We start from the raw sequence: 15102 nt of genomic DNA, 5'->3' as shown, positions 1-15102 counted from the left end.
GGATCAGGACTCCTAGCTTTCCATTTCAGCCACCTTATTGTATCGATACCTTACCTTATGTTATGTTACCAGCTTATAGACAGAATTCAAAAGAACAGACTGCTGAAGAAAGCCTTCTGCTTTATTATGTCTGCAGTCTCTGAAGTTAAAAAAAAATCAGTTATATCATAACCAATAGAATGGGAAGAGAAAAGTTTTTAAAAGTCATTATCAGCCAGGTGTGGTGGCTTACACCTATAATCCCAGCACTTTGGGAGGCTGGTTTAGCCCCATCTCTTCCTAGGCTGCTTCATAAGACTTTTCAGCCTTTGTTATGTAAATTCCAACTCTCAAAGATAGATTCCTATATTGTTTGAACACCTCCCCTCCCATATGGTTAAGATAGATAAAGACTTTCTTTCTTTTTTTTTTTTTTTGAGACGGAGTCTCGCTCTGTCGCCCAGGCTGGAGTGCAGTGGCTGGATCTCAGCTCACTGCAAGCTCCGCCTCCCGGGTTTATGCCATTCTCCTGCCTCAGCCTCCCGAGTAGCTGGGACTACAGGCACCCGCCACCTCGCCCGGCTAGTTTTTTGTATTTTTTAGTAGAGACGGGGTTTCACCATGTTAGCCAGGATGGTCTCGATCTCCTGACCTCGTGATCCACCCGTCTCGGCCTCCCAAAGTGCTGGGATTACAGGCTTGAGCCACTGCGCCCGGCTAAGACTTTCAAGCAAGATCACCTAGGTTTCAATCCTTGACCTGACATTTACTAGCTATCAATCTTAGGTGTTTTCTAGTTTCTCTTCGGCTCAGTTTCCTCCTCTGAAAAATGGGGTTATTAGTAGTATCTACTGCGTCAGGTTGTGATGAGAATTAAATAACTTCACTATGTAAAGTATTTGAAAAGTGCTTATCACAAAATCAATATTACTATCTGCCTGCTAATTATCTGCTGATTTTGTTACTCCCTCTATTTTGTATTTGTTATTCCCTCAGTTTATAACTTTCTTCCCTAAGAGTTTTGCATGGCTGACTCTTTATCATCAGGCAGGTGTCCATTCAAATGTCATCCCCTCAGGGAGGCATTCCCTGTCCACCCAGTCTAAAGTAGGTCCCTCCCTGCCAGGCTCTGTCATATCACCCTGTGATTGCCTTAATTGTTCATGTCCACCATCTGTAATTATCTAGCTTTTTATTTATGTATTATTTGAGTACTCTCACCAGAACATAAGCTCCATGAGGCCAGGGACCTTGTCTACCTTGTTCACCACTGTACCAAATAGCATGTGGCAATGTTCAGTTGAAATGTATTGAATGAATAAACAAACACTGTGATTCCATTTTCTGAACCAAAGCCAGTGCACCTTGTCTGTCAAAGAACCTTTATTTGTGTGCTTCTAGGTGTAGAAACTATTGGACAGTATATTTTGGATCATAAAAATGGAAATTTCTTGAAGATTTTTGATAGTTTAGGTGGAGACAGCACTGAGAATGTCATTAGAACTGGCTTGGAAAACCCATTCATGTGATCTCTGTAATGCCAGTGTCTCCTACAGTGGTCCTTGCAAAATGGGTACCCTATAGTTTTAGTCACTCCCTCCTCTTGTCCCTTGGGTCTCCCTGAATGGATCTTGACATCTCAAGGGGTATGACTTTGTAATTTTTATTTTGATGGCTCTAGAGCACTTAGTACAGTGATTTTTACACAGTGGGTGCTCAATAATTGTGCACCCTGTGAATGAACCTTCTGTTTTTCTTTAACATCACAGCTTCATAGATCAATGAGGTGTGGAAAGAAAAGAGACAGCTTATGTAGGGTTGTCAAAAGTTATGACTTATATTTGAGGGTTTGAAAGGCAAATACACTAAAAACAGCCAATCACCTAATAAGAGATTGTCTAACCTAGGCCCTAGATACTCCTCAAAGAGACCATTGTTTGGTGATTTCAAGGTGAGTTCCCTGTCAGACTTTCAGGTTGCCATAGAGATGGCATGTTTTTCTTCCTAAATGATATTTGCTTGTAATCTCAGAAGTCTGTTCAGGAAATTAGCACAGGTTATTTGGGAGTGAGAAAGGAGTGACTATGGCAGCTTCGAGCCTTGCTACCTGGTAAAGGCCTAGTTTGATAAATGAAGTAAAAAAAAAAAAAAAGGCATTTAAACCGCATCCCAAGGAAAAGGCTAGAGTTGTAAAGCCTTTCTTTTCCCCTACTGTGAATGAGGAGATGATATACAAGGAAAGGAGAAAGAGTTACAAGTCACGGGGTTCAAAATTCAGGGCTATATTATGCCTGTAATAGTTGTTGCCACAGAAAATGGGACTTGTGAAAAGAAAAAGTTATCATCAGTGTCATCTAATGAAGTACTTATAGAAATGTACTGAGCACCATGGAAACATTTTATGGTGTCTGGTAGTTATAATTTATCTTAGTACATGCTTCTCGAGGGAAGAGACCACATCTTAACATTCCCTTTGCATCCAACGCAGCACCTTAACCTGTGTCATCTGCAAGGTCTCTTTCCTTTTCCTACTCCCTTGTATTAATATTTCTAAATTACTCTTCTCATTACATCACTTATTTATTTGTTTGTTTGTTTATTTATTTATTTATTTATTTTTGAGATAGAGTCTAACTCTGTCACTCAGGCTGGAGTGCAGTGGCACAATCTCGCAATCTCAGCTCACTGCAACCTCTGTCTCCTGGGTTCAAGCGATTCTTGTGCCTCAGCCTCCCAAATAGCTGAGATTACAGGCACATGCCACCATGCCCTGCTAATTTTTGTATTTTTAGTAGAGACAGGATTTCACCATTTTGGTCAGGCTGGTCTCGAACTCCTGACCTCAAGTGATCCACCTGCCTCGGCCTCCCAAAGTGCTGGGATTACAGGCATGAGCCACAGTACCCGGCCAGCATCACTTTGTATCAGAACATTTAATGGTGCCTCCTTGTCAATTGAATAAAATCAAACCCTTAAGCCTAACACTAAAACCCTTTCAAGATCTATCTTTCTAGCTTACTTTCCCACTACTTCCATAATATACTCTTAATCTCAGACATCCTGGAGTACTTATCTTGCATTTCCTGTATATGCCCTGTGCTCTTTTGGTTTGATCTTTCCCACCACCCCCTCCTCCACTGAATGTTTGCTTATGCTGTTCCTTCCCTCTGGAATGCCTCTCCCTCACCTTATAATCTCTAGCTAATGAAATTCTTCCCATCCTTTAAAGCTCATTTAAATGCTACCTCAGTAGGAAGTGATCTTTTGGTGTTGTGAATTCCTTTAGCCTTTTCTTCTAATCTTCTTTTCATCCTCCTGAGGCTTAACACAAAGCCTCCCATACAGGTATTCAAATATTTGAAAAAATTTTAAAGGAACTGTAGGTTGAGTCACATATATGCCTCCCAGAGGCAGAAATGATAGCCATCTTGCAAGGCTAGCTAAGAGGTATTCTGTATACTGAAGCTTGTTTTCTCATTGTCTTCCATGATAAAAAGAGAAGATGAATTTCAGGATTGTTTCGGCAGCAATAATCAGGGAAAGAGAAGGAAATTTACATGAGTACAACTGAGGATTTTCTGAGGAGACCTGACTTGTCATTGCTCCTAGGAGTAGAATCCAGGCCTTAGGGGGAAAGATATGAAGACCTAGAAACACCGAGGACAGTGGACTTGTCTAGCCTTTTTTTCTTCTTATCACCACTACCCTATATAGCTCAGCCATGCTGGCATTGCCTTCACCATCACCTCATCAACCAGCGTCCTGTCATTCTGTTGCCAAGGAAACTATATGGTGGGATTCCACTGGTGGGGGATTAATACAAGGAAAGAAAACAAAAATACATTCCCTTAATTAAGACATCCCCACAAAGAAGCCCAAAGTTCTGTCAAGTCTCATAAGATGACAGGCAAAATTGCCTGCTACCTTGTCCAGAAGCAGCATGGTATACATAGCTCAATGCTAATGACAGAGGGCTATAAGCATGTAATCCCCTTAGGACCATGGCATGATGGCCTAAAGCACCTACCATAAGTGTAATTCTCATGCTTTATCTTAAAAATTCAGACTTATTTTGTAGTCTTCTCTAAAGTGTAATTGTGTTTGCTAAGATATTTAAAATAATGTTTTAAGATGAAGTTGATGTTCCATAGATGTGTATAGGTTCATGCTGTAGCTTTAAAGGACTACCTGGGACACCTCTGCATATTCCAGTATTAGTCTCAGCCCTGATGTGGTGAGGATTAAATGAGATAATATTTAGCATGCAACCCAGTGCTAGAAACATAGTAAGTGCTCCATATGGGACTTGCTTGTGGTTAATTTCTCTCAGAATAGTTTCTTTGTCCATTAAATGAGATTACAGTGATATCTTCATCAAAGATTTGTCACTAGGAATCTGTGAAATATGCATGCAAAGTACACTGACTTCTTGCTGCCTGGCAATGTAAAAGCCCACTTTTGAGGGGAGCACTTTGCTATTCACATTCCACAGAGTAAAATGTTGGGTTGTATTCACATTCAATACAGCTTTAGTGTTAATTTCTTATGCATCAGGCGTGTCCTTCTCTTTTTATGTGGAGATAGAGGAAATAAAATGCAACAGCAGGTAAGCAAGACTTGGGTGCACACGCACTTCACAACAGCTGCAGAAATACTTCTCCAAATGCCTGCGTTCACCTGACTCCAAAGAAAAGGCCGCAGGCAGAGTATTCTGACCAAAATTCCTGTGTCCCAAAGACCTTGCCACATTGATCGGGGAAAAAGAGGTTTTGTATTAAGATGGCAATTACCCAGACGATTTGCAAAGGGTATTTGACCTGCCAGTATGTTCCCTGGCAGAAATGATCTCTGATTACAAGCCTCATGCAGTGAATATACAGATATCTTGTTTCACTATCTTGCCTCTGTGTGGGGTGTATGTGTATGCGTGCATGTTGAAGTGTGCGTTTAATTTATGTTTCTTGCTGCTTGAAGAGATACAGCTTTGATGTTTTTTCTTTGCACATAAAATCACTATTCATCCCCAGTTGAAAACAACTTTTTTTATTGTTCTTGTTTTTGTCTCCTTTCTGTGCCTCTACAAGCAAAGCTTCCTGTTGAATCTTGAAATATCTGACTTTAAAATCAAGGTATAGTCTTGTGAGGGTATTTCCATGTGCAATCTGTCACAGAAGCCATGCAGCCAAGTGCCTTAGTAGATTACAATCAGAGGGTTGTATTCACTCCAGGTGTGGCTGTGCTACCCTTCTAACATACACATAGATATACACAGGCATACACACATACACACACACACACACACACACACACACAGAGTTATCTCCTTTTAAAATATTGTTTATTTTTATGTTTAAAAGCTAAATTTTATAAATTAAAAATTAAATTATACCCATTGCTACAATAATTTATTTTCAAATCAGAAAATACAGACAAGTATAAAGAAGAAACAAATACCATTCCATCCTCCCACCCCAAGAAATAGCCACTGTTAGCATTTATAGAAGTGACTTCTATTTTTCTAGGACACAAATTCATTTAATTTCACCTTAGTAATGAAAAAGAAACTGTCAATAGGGCACAATTCTTTGGACAATGACAGTAATGTGACTTGAAATGAAGCAAAGTCCAGGCGCTAGGATGTGCACCTGAGAGATGATTGGGACCCCTGAGGCTAAGCTTGGCTGCAGCAGAATTCATTGTGGAGAGAACAGAGAATTAAATGCCAGAACAGAAGCTATTACAGAGGGATTGACTGTCCTTGCCCAGGCTCTATAGCTTAAGCAAAACTTTCCCTGCTCCTTGCTGGCTGAAACCCCGAGTTCTGGCTCTTGAGAAGGAAAGGGTTGGATTTTGACAGTCAATTATACGTAATCACCATCCCCCCATTGTCCCCAAACCAGAAATGGAGTCAGTACTAAGTACCAAGGTCCTTTGAACATCATTTATTTTTTCAGGAACCACTCTTTCAAAAAAAATCAATTACAGATGCTTTTTGGGAGATTGGGATGTGTGGCAAAGAGACATGAAACTCAGCATTCTGCAAGATTTAGTTGTTACTTATGGGAAGATGAATGATTTAAATCTCTCTTGAACCTGAAGCTCCTTAAATATCCACTTACATTGTCACCACCCATGAGCATGTCAGGGCAATATATTTATATAGAGATTTATCTAGATGCCTGAATTGAATTTGTTTTTTCATTCTTTCCACCAATTCCTACAACTCTGGTTCTCAAACTGTAGCCTTAGAAGCACCTGTAGAGCTTGGAGATGGAAGGGAGTGCTACTTTCAGAGTTTCTGACTTTAGTAAGTCTAGGATGAGAACCTGAGAATGTGCATTTCCTACAAGTTTCTAGGTGATGATGATAATGCTGGTTTGAGAAACAGATTTTGAGAATCACTGCCCTACAAAAATATATAGGTATGATTTCATCTCAAAATATTTAGGGAAAAGATGAAACTGTGAATTTTCCAAAATATTATTCCTGATTTAGGCTAATTTTGGTAGAAAATTATTGAATTTAGCCACCACTACTCCATTACCCCATATATACTGCAGATTGTATTTTTCAATTTATGATAGCATTTTTGTTTTAGAGTTCCTTTTCATCTATCCTTCTGCCCTCTGATCAACAGAATTTCTCCCATCTTTGTCTTTCTGAAAAAGTATAATTTCCCAACACCATCAGTGGTATCTGGGCAGTCTTTTTTGGAGATTTCTGGCTCTGCCAATTATTAGCTTTAGATCCTTCAGCAAGTTAGCTAACATTTCTGAACCCCAGTGTCCACATCTGTAAAAAGGACAAAACCAAAACAAACAGAAAAACATGTGGCTCACCTAGGGAGTGTGTGCATTAGACAAGATAAATAGTGTATAAAATGCCTAGCATAGAGGAAAATAAATGTTAAACCCCCATATCCCTTCTATTATCTGTATTTATTTTGCAGGAATTGTTACCACTATTTCTGGTGTTGATTCATCTATAATAGAATACAACATCTATCTAATGGAGCCAAGGCAACATCTCATGGAGATCTCAGCAAATCAAGATTTCCCTATGGTTCTAAGACATATTTTGGGTCAGGGACAAGTGGGAACAGGAATAATTACAGCAAGCATTTATTGGTGCCTGCTACTATGATTGCTGAGAATGATCTCATCTAATCCTAATGACAGCTCTATAAGGGAAGTATTATTATTATCGTTATTTTACAGATGAGGAAATGAAGGCTCAGAAAAGTTAGGTAACTTGCCTGAGGTCCCACAGATGCTAATAAATGCACAGCCAAGATCTAAAACCAAGGGCTATCTTTTCTCCAAAGTCTGAGCCCCCTAATTATTGCACAACACTGCCTCTCCAGTTCAGTATCATAAGCTGTCTCTGTCTAGAAGGGACCTTAGACATCACAGAGTAATCCTTTCATAGTAGAGATAAAAGAACTGAGGCCTGGTGGTGGAGTGAAATACCTCAGCTCACTGATGGCAAAGCCAAGAGCTAAACTTGGGTTGACTGCAACCTCTGAATTTTTTACAGCAATATAGTTTTGCTTTGGTACAAACGAAAAGTTTTCACTGCCCAGTTCAAGCATCCGACAAACAAACAATGACTCAGCTGAATTAGAGGGAAAATTTAACAATCAGCTCTCTGTGGGAGGAAGGGAAAGCCCTGATTTGTAGCTTTTGTCAATTTCCATGGTATAAATATTCCCACCAAGGCTGATTTCAACTTATCCATGTCATGGCACTGGATGCTGAGTTGGGAGGAGACGCACACAATCCACTGCCTCAAGCTGGTGTGAGCTGACTCTATGATACCACTGCATCTATCCTCATAAAGAATGACAACCAAACCCTGAGTATTGTTCCAAGCTAAGATTCTGATGGTGAAGAAAAAGATGAGTGTTTCTTATATGCCAGGATTCTGAAATTCAATAGAATTGGTATCCTCGCCAACTCTTCTTTTAGAGTTTAGGACTGGTTCTATTACTGGGATTGAGCCCTTGCCAAGGTCCTCTTGTGACTTATTTATAGAACTTTTCCCCCCAAAGGATATATGAATATATTGTGTCATTCTCTGTCTTTAGAAATGCTAATCCCTTGTCTCAATTGATATCTTTGAAATGGAGGATAAATTAAAGTACTCCGAAGAAGTTGTTTGTTTTTATTTTTTTTAATTTGAACAACCAAAAAAACAGTTTTAAAACTTATAAAAGTAACCCAAAGAACACATATTTATTTTAGGAAATTTAGAAAACCCATGCAAACAAAATAATTTAGGTTTTAAAAAAATCCATTATTCCAAAATCCAGAGGTAAACATGGCTAACATATTGGCGTACATATTTCTTTTTCTTTTTTTTTTTTTTTTTGAGACGGAGTCTTGCTCTGTCACCCGGGCTGGAGTGCAGTGGCCGGATCTCAGCTCACTGCAAGCTCCGCCTCCTGGGTTCACGCCATTCTCCTGCCTCAGCCTCCCGAGTAGCTGGGACTACAGGCGCCCGCCACCTCGCCCGGCTAGTTTTTTGTATTTTTTAGTAGAGACGGGGTTTCACCGTGTTAGCCAGGATGGTCTCGATCTCCTGACCTCGTGATCCGCCCGTCTCGGCCTCCCAAAGTGCTGGGATTACAGGCTTGAGCCACCGCGCCCGGCTGGTGTACATATTTCTAATGTTTTTTCTCTTCCTATATGCAGATATAATTTTTTTCCAAAAAATATAGCCCTACTATAAAGGAAATCCATTTGCAAAATGAAAAGCTATCAAGATTATTATCTTCCCTGTACAGGTCCTGCCATTCTATTCATACTCACGGAAATGGTATGTTAGCTATATTTATGCTGATGCTCTTCACGCATTTGAAGATAATACTGCTAATGGGGATTGTTATCTGTAAGTACAGATGGGACTAAAAAGACCAGGGTGACAGTCTCAGCCTTTTCCACTCCATAGACCACTGTACACACAAAGACTGTTTCTGAGTTACAATTGCAGCTGTGCGGATATGGTGACTGATTGGGACTCTGCCTCTGAGACCTGAGGTCATCCTGGAGCTCAGAAAACAACCCCCTCCTACACTCCCTTATTGCTGTAGCCAGCCTGGCCTGCCTGCTGCTTGTTTCCTGCTGCCTGCAGCTCAACCCCATTGTTTGAAGTGGGGCTTCAGAGCTGCTTTAATGGGTTTTCTTCTGCCCTCCCTGCTTGGGGTTGCCTCACTTCAGTTCACCATACAACAGTCTGATCTGGTATCCTGGGGCCATCCATCCTTCACACATGTCCAGCCCAGTGGGGTGCTGTTAGAAATGGAATTTGTTCATTCCCTCTCCTCAGTCTTGATTTTTGTGAAACAATACCCTAGAAAAATTTACCAGTCATAATAACAATGCTAGATGACTGACTCTGGGAAACTAATGTTTCTTTCTGAAGTAGATGCTCATTATTAAGTTGGGGAATAGTGGCCAATAAGACTTACCAGAAGGTAAGGTAAAGTAACTGACCCCTCTGGAATCTTTGCTTTTGGTTGTGAGTCTCAAATGTGGATTTGACAGATCCTTTTCTGACATGTTCCTGAGTTCAGTTCCCTTCTTGAAGGCCAACATTGAAAGACAGATAATCACCAAATGTTTGGGAAATGCAGCTCTTAATTGGGAGTTGCTTAAACGTGTGGTAAATTGTATATACAGCAGGTCCTATTCAAAGCCATTTCATTAAAATGTTAATGAGGAAAAAAATTGATTCTCCCCAGGGCCACTGTCCATGTGGAAGGTGCACATCCTCCTCGTGTCTGCCTGGGTTCTTTGGGTACTGTGCTTTCCTGCCACTTCCCACACCTATACACATGAGGTTCCTAAGTTGTCCTAGTGTAAGTGGGTGGTGTGTGAGTGCTCCCTGCGACGGGATGGCATCTTGTTCAGGGTGGTTCTCACTTTGCATGCCCCCTGTGCTGCCAGGATGGGCTTCAGCAACCAACAACCCTGAGCTAGAATTAGCGGGTTGGAAAATAACTAAATGAAGGAATACAAATTATTTGAAAATAAAAATTTGTAAACTATATGATAACCATACAAATGCATAACAATAAACTACACTATAGGAAAGCGCTCAACAAGCTGCCACATTTGTGATTCTTCTGGAACTGCTGGGTGGCAGGAGGTGCGCCTTATGATTTCACTTTGCAAACATTTATATCTTGACCTGATCCACCATCACTATGACCGCTGTCACTCACCGATTCACCAAAAATTGGGCAAATAATTCTCTTTCTTGTTCTTATTAACTTTTCTGAAATTTATGTATAGCTCACACTTATTTAAATGTTTAATATTAGAAGTGTTTTGGGTCTTTATTTAGAAGTTTGGTGGCTTTGACCGGATATATGCTGTAGGAACTTAACTTTTGTTACTCTTGTTTATACCAATTAGCCTAGAGTAAAATTGGCTTCATTATACATCATTTCACTTACAGTCACACATTCCAAGAACCTATTGATGATGTTAAGTGAGGACTTACTTACATACCACTGTATAAATGGGTGATACTTCGTGGGTTTATGCTGATATTTTTGGTATACTTCATTATTTATTGGTAGGCTGTCAGGCTCTCTCCAAAGAGAAGAAACCGTTTTGGTGGGAAAACAGTGTAACAAAAGAGAGCCTAGGCCTCTGGACAGTTTGTGAAAGACAGTATTTTTTTTCATTTCAGAGGAGTTAAGAGTACTAGTTGAGTGACTTTAAGAAAATCATTTCACCTGTCCTGTCTCGGTTTCCTTCTTAGTAAAAGGGAAATAATAATATATTCTCCATGGTGATGTTGTAAAGATCAAATGAAACAGAGCAGCACATGAAGCGTTTCACACACGCTGCCTGGCACATAATAAATTCTATGTTCATTAAATGATGGCTATATTCTCCAAGGGGAAGGCAGTATCCACATGGCTCCAGTGGGCAAGGTAGTGTTCCCCATGCAGGGGAGCCAGCCCACCCTCCAGTTAAATGTTGGTGCCACGGTGTGTGGGGTGCAGGGGTGTTTCTGGTTTCCCCTATTGTGTTGCTTCAAATCCTGGTGAATCACATTTAGACTTGTGTTTCTCAACCTTGGCTGCACATTGCCATTGTATGGGGAGCTTTAAAAAGTGTGGATGCCTGAGTCCCACCTTCAGACAATCTGATTTAATTTATCTGCGGTGGGACCCGGGCAAAGGGATTTTTCAAAGCTCCCCCAAGTGATTCTAATGTGCAGCCGGAGTTGAGAATCACTTTATTTTAGGCAAATGCTCCACATCTGTGACAAAGATGATGAAAATTAACATCATGCTATTGGAGGCAGCGTGCCACTATAGCCTTGATCATGGATTCCTCCCAAATCTCTTGACCCAGGGCAATAATCACCAACCCACAAAATTTGCATTAGCCCCACCTGTATTTATCAAACGTCACTGTCAGCCATACTGTACCACACTCCATTAAATGCACGTCATTTGCATAAGTGGCAAGGATAAAAAGCTCACACCTGGTTTTGTAAGGTTAAGAAAATGTACAGTAGTCTAAGAGTTAATCTCATTAATGCTGATCTCCTATGCTTGGGTTGTTAGCTATTGCTCAGCTTTTATTAATTTAAGCTTGAACATGTATCTGCCTTGTCCACAATTCCAGATGGTGCTATAACTCATGCCCTTCCGTCAGTTCCAGAAGATGACTACATGTGTTTTATTTAGATAAACTGAAATTATTTCAGCTTTCAACTGTTTTGGTAATTTTGTTTTATTTATGGATGATGAGTGGTGAGATCCACTCTTCATTTTTACATACTAAAAGTCATCTGAAAACAGATTTGTTTGGTTAATGAAGTCTTACGGGATGGGAAAGTTTGAGGAGGGAACATAGTACTTGAAGTTTTAGTTAGTATGGATTAAAAACAAGTAGAGCAACTTTTGTTTGCTTGGAGGACTCAAAACCAGGTAAATAAAACCCTACCTTGAGAGTCAGTAGTTAGGAATAGGTATTTACTATTTATGTCTATGATGTGTACTACCTTAATTTATGTTTAGTTTAGCTTAGTTTAGACACTTAATCCATGCTGGAGAGACTATTAGTAACATAAGAACATTCGTCCCCCACCCATGGTTAGTATCCATCTGGGTAACAGGGTCAGATGAAGTTAATTTCTATATAAAGTGCAGTTAATTTCTATATAAAATGGAAATACAAATCATATCCACTCAAATATTTGAATTTACATCTGAATTCTTTCCTGTAAATGTCTTGTTGCTCTTGATGGAGGAAAATGGATATGGTTTTTACATAGGGACATGATTTATGAAGCAACTCTCTGAACCCCAAAAAGCCTAGTGGCAAATAAATGTGTCAAATTGAAATCAAAGAATCTTGAATCAGAAACAAATGATTGTTGATCATAGAATATTGTTTTAATTTAAAGCATTTTTTTCTCATAATCACTCATTGGAAATGAATTGTTGATAATATAGCTTTTAATATATGACTTAAATTGCTCAAAAAAATTAAAAGTATCTTTTTGAAACATCAGGGAAAAAAAAGCCTTCTGGAAGGACCTTAGTGTTGAGTCTCAGCAAAATTCAAGTTTTATCTTAAGCACATATCTTTTATGTTCCAAAATCTTTCCGAAAACTCTGAGATTCTGCCAAGTTGGATGAAGAAAGCAGAAAGGGAGGATAGTTGGTTTTTGCTTTGTTTGTAAAGCTGTTCCCTCTTTCTTGTTTATTCTTGGTGGCCAGGAGACAGATCCTGGGTTGCTTTGTTCTTTGGCTAGGATCACTACCTTACCATATGAAGGGTTTTTTAAAGCTTTAGTTTGTTTCCTTGAAGTGAAAGGCAGATGCAACTTCTGCCTGTAAGTACATTCTCAGTGGAAACTAATGTTTGGGGTGTTTTGAGGGGCTGATTTTAGACATGGAGTCCTGTCCTGGAACTTTGAATGCAGATCTGAGCCTGTGAGAAACATTACTTTTTGAAATGGAGTTGATTTTATTCTTGGGGTTGACAAAATAGAAACAGTACTTACTAACTACAACCAGTAAAGTGGATCTTTACAAGCAGAACATTCATGAAAAGAAAAAAAATATGCAATTGTATTTTATCCCTACCATTTGATAATAGTTAAGATTGTCTAATCAATTTCACTATTGTTACACTTCCAGGGTGCTTGATTGGGTTACCTTTGGTTAATGGTTAGAAGTGCTAAATGGCACGCAACTTAACTCTCCCCAGTGCTCACCCCTCCTTTCTTCACTGCCTTTTTTTTTTTTTTTTTTTTTTTGGCTTTTTGCCTTTGCAGCCAAAAATAGCTGGCAAATTATGTTCATTTTCAACCTAATTTGGAATGGAAAGGAAAAACCAAAATTTTATTGCAATCTTTTTTATTGCTTCAGTTACTCTGAACATTTATTATTTACTATTATCCTTTATATGGATAATGACTGCTTTGTTTGCCATTTCAACCAATAGTTAATTCATCAGCAAAATCAAATCTTGAACTTCACATCTCTTCCAATCCACAAATCCTGTTCATCTCTAATTCCAAACTTACATGCCTCTATGACTAGGGATATTTATTCTTGTTTAGTAATGTTTATTTTCTTATGCTTTTCCTTGAAAAAAAGGACCATTTTATAAGCAGCAACGTTTCTTCTGTAATTAGACATTCCATCCAACCAAAAATAGACCTTGAAAATCTCAATCATTTTTTTAATGCCCTATATCATTGTCTGTACATCTCAGATCTTGCCACAGTTCCGTCCCCCTGATTTAGATGGCATGAAGACAGAAGTCATATTTTAGTGACTTACACATAGCAAGTGTTTGTTAAATTGAATTGAGTCACTTATGAGCACCATGTCAATTCCTATATATATATGTGTGTGTGTGTGTGTGTGTGTGTGTGTGTGTGTACAAAGGCTGGGAATTGACATATATATATGTATATATACACTATATATATTATATAGTAGATGCTCAATAAATCTTGATAAATTGAATTAGTAGTGTGTGTTTGGATTGGAATAGGATAGGAATTGGAGAATGACCTTGGCTAGAATATAACTTTTTAAATAAGCTTATGTGCTTGCGTTGTATCAATTGGGCCATGCATGTTTTGCTAGAAAACCTGATTACTGCCAGAGTACCCAAATTCCCAAATTTAAAAGTTTAATGTGATTTAAATAAAAATGTCCAACAATAAAAATGTCCAAATACTTTTTCAGTCATAAGTATTTCAGTGTGTTTCTCTAGATGATAAGCAGTTTTTTGTCTTTACATAGCCTCAATATTAGTGTCACAATTGCAGAAATTAACAGCCATATATTTCAAAAGGTTCTTAATTATTGCCAAGTTCCCAACTTCTACCTACTGAGTACTTCTTGCCTCTCTCCTACTCCACCTTTATTTTGTTTCTTCCACTCTGCTGTTTTGCTTTCTCAGAAAAGTGAGTCTTATGATTTTGGGGGAATATGACTAGTCCTCCTGAATCACTCATGGTGTCTTGGACTTGAATAATTTCTCAGTTAAACTTCTCAGGAACAAATAATATGAACCTCTTTTATGTGTAGATACTGGGCCAGGCACATGAGTACCACATCTCCTTTAATCCTCACAGTATCTCTGCCAAGTTCATTTGATCAGCAAACACCTGGTAATTGAAACTTTTAAGTCACTTTTGGACACTGGGTATGAGTCTATGTAGGTGACTTAGGCAAGGCAGAAAGAAGAATAAATGAAGCCAATGACCATTTATTGATGACTTCCATGAGACAAGAACTATGTTAGAAGCTTTTTCATACATTTCATTTAACTCTTGACCCTGGGAGTAATTATCATAATCCCAAGTTCACAGATAAAGAAACTGAGATTCAGAGATGTTAAATATTTTGCTTATTTTTCAGACCCTTAGTTAGAAAATCTGAAGATCTTAAAAGAATGAGATACAGGTGGAGTTCACTGAGTAGAATGAAAAAGGAACTAAGTGTTCTGGGCCTGTTCTGCATGGTTTATCACAGATTCTTACCAAAGCCCTATTAAGATATGTATCATTTACCCACATTTTAAAGATTAGGATCAGCAAAGTTAAGTCACTTATCCAAGGCACATGGCTAAT

At 38.9% G+C, this 15102-nt stretch overlaps 1 protein-coding gene across 5 annotated transcripts in view; it reads left to right on the top strand.

The window, feature by feature from the left end:
• The window catches only part of COL4A6 (collagen type IV alpha 6 chain), a 298746-nt gene that overhangs the window by 88228 nt on the left and 195416 nt on the right, over window positions 1-15102 (top strand). The window lies entirely within an intron of this gene.

This window comes from Rhinopithecus roxellana, chromosome 7 (genome assembly GCF_007565055.1).
Source record: "Rhinopithecus roxellana isolate Shanxi Qingling chromosome 7, ASM756505v1, whole genome shotgun sequence".
Lineage (NCBI taxonomy): Eukaryota > Metazoa > Chordata > Mammalia > Primates > Cercopithecidae > Rhinopithecus > Rhinopithecus roxellana.
This window is presented reverse-complemented; position numbering and strand designations above follow the sequence as displayed.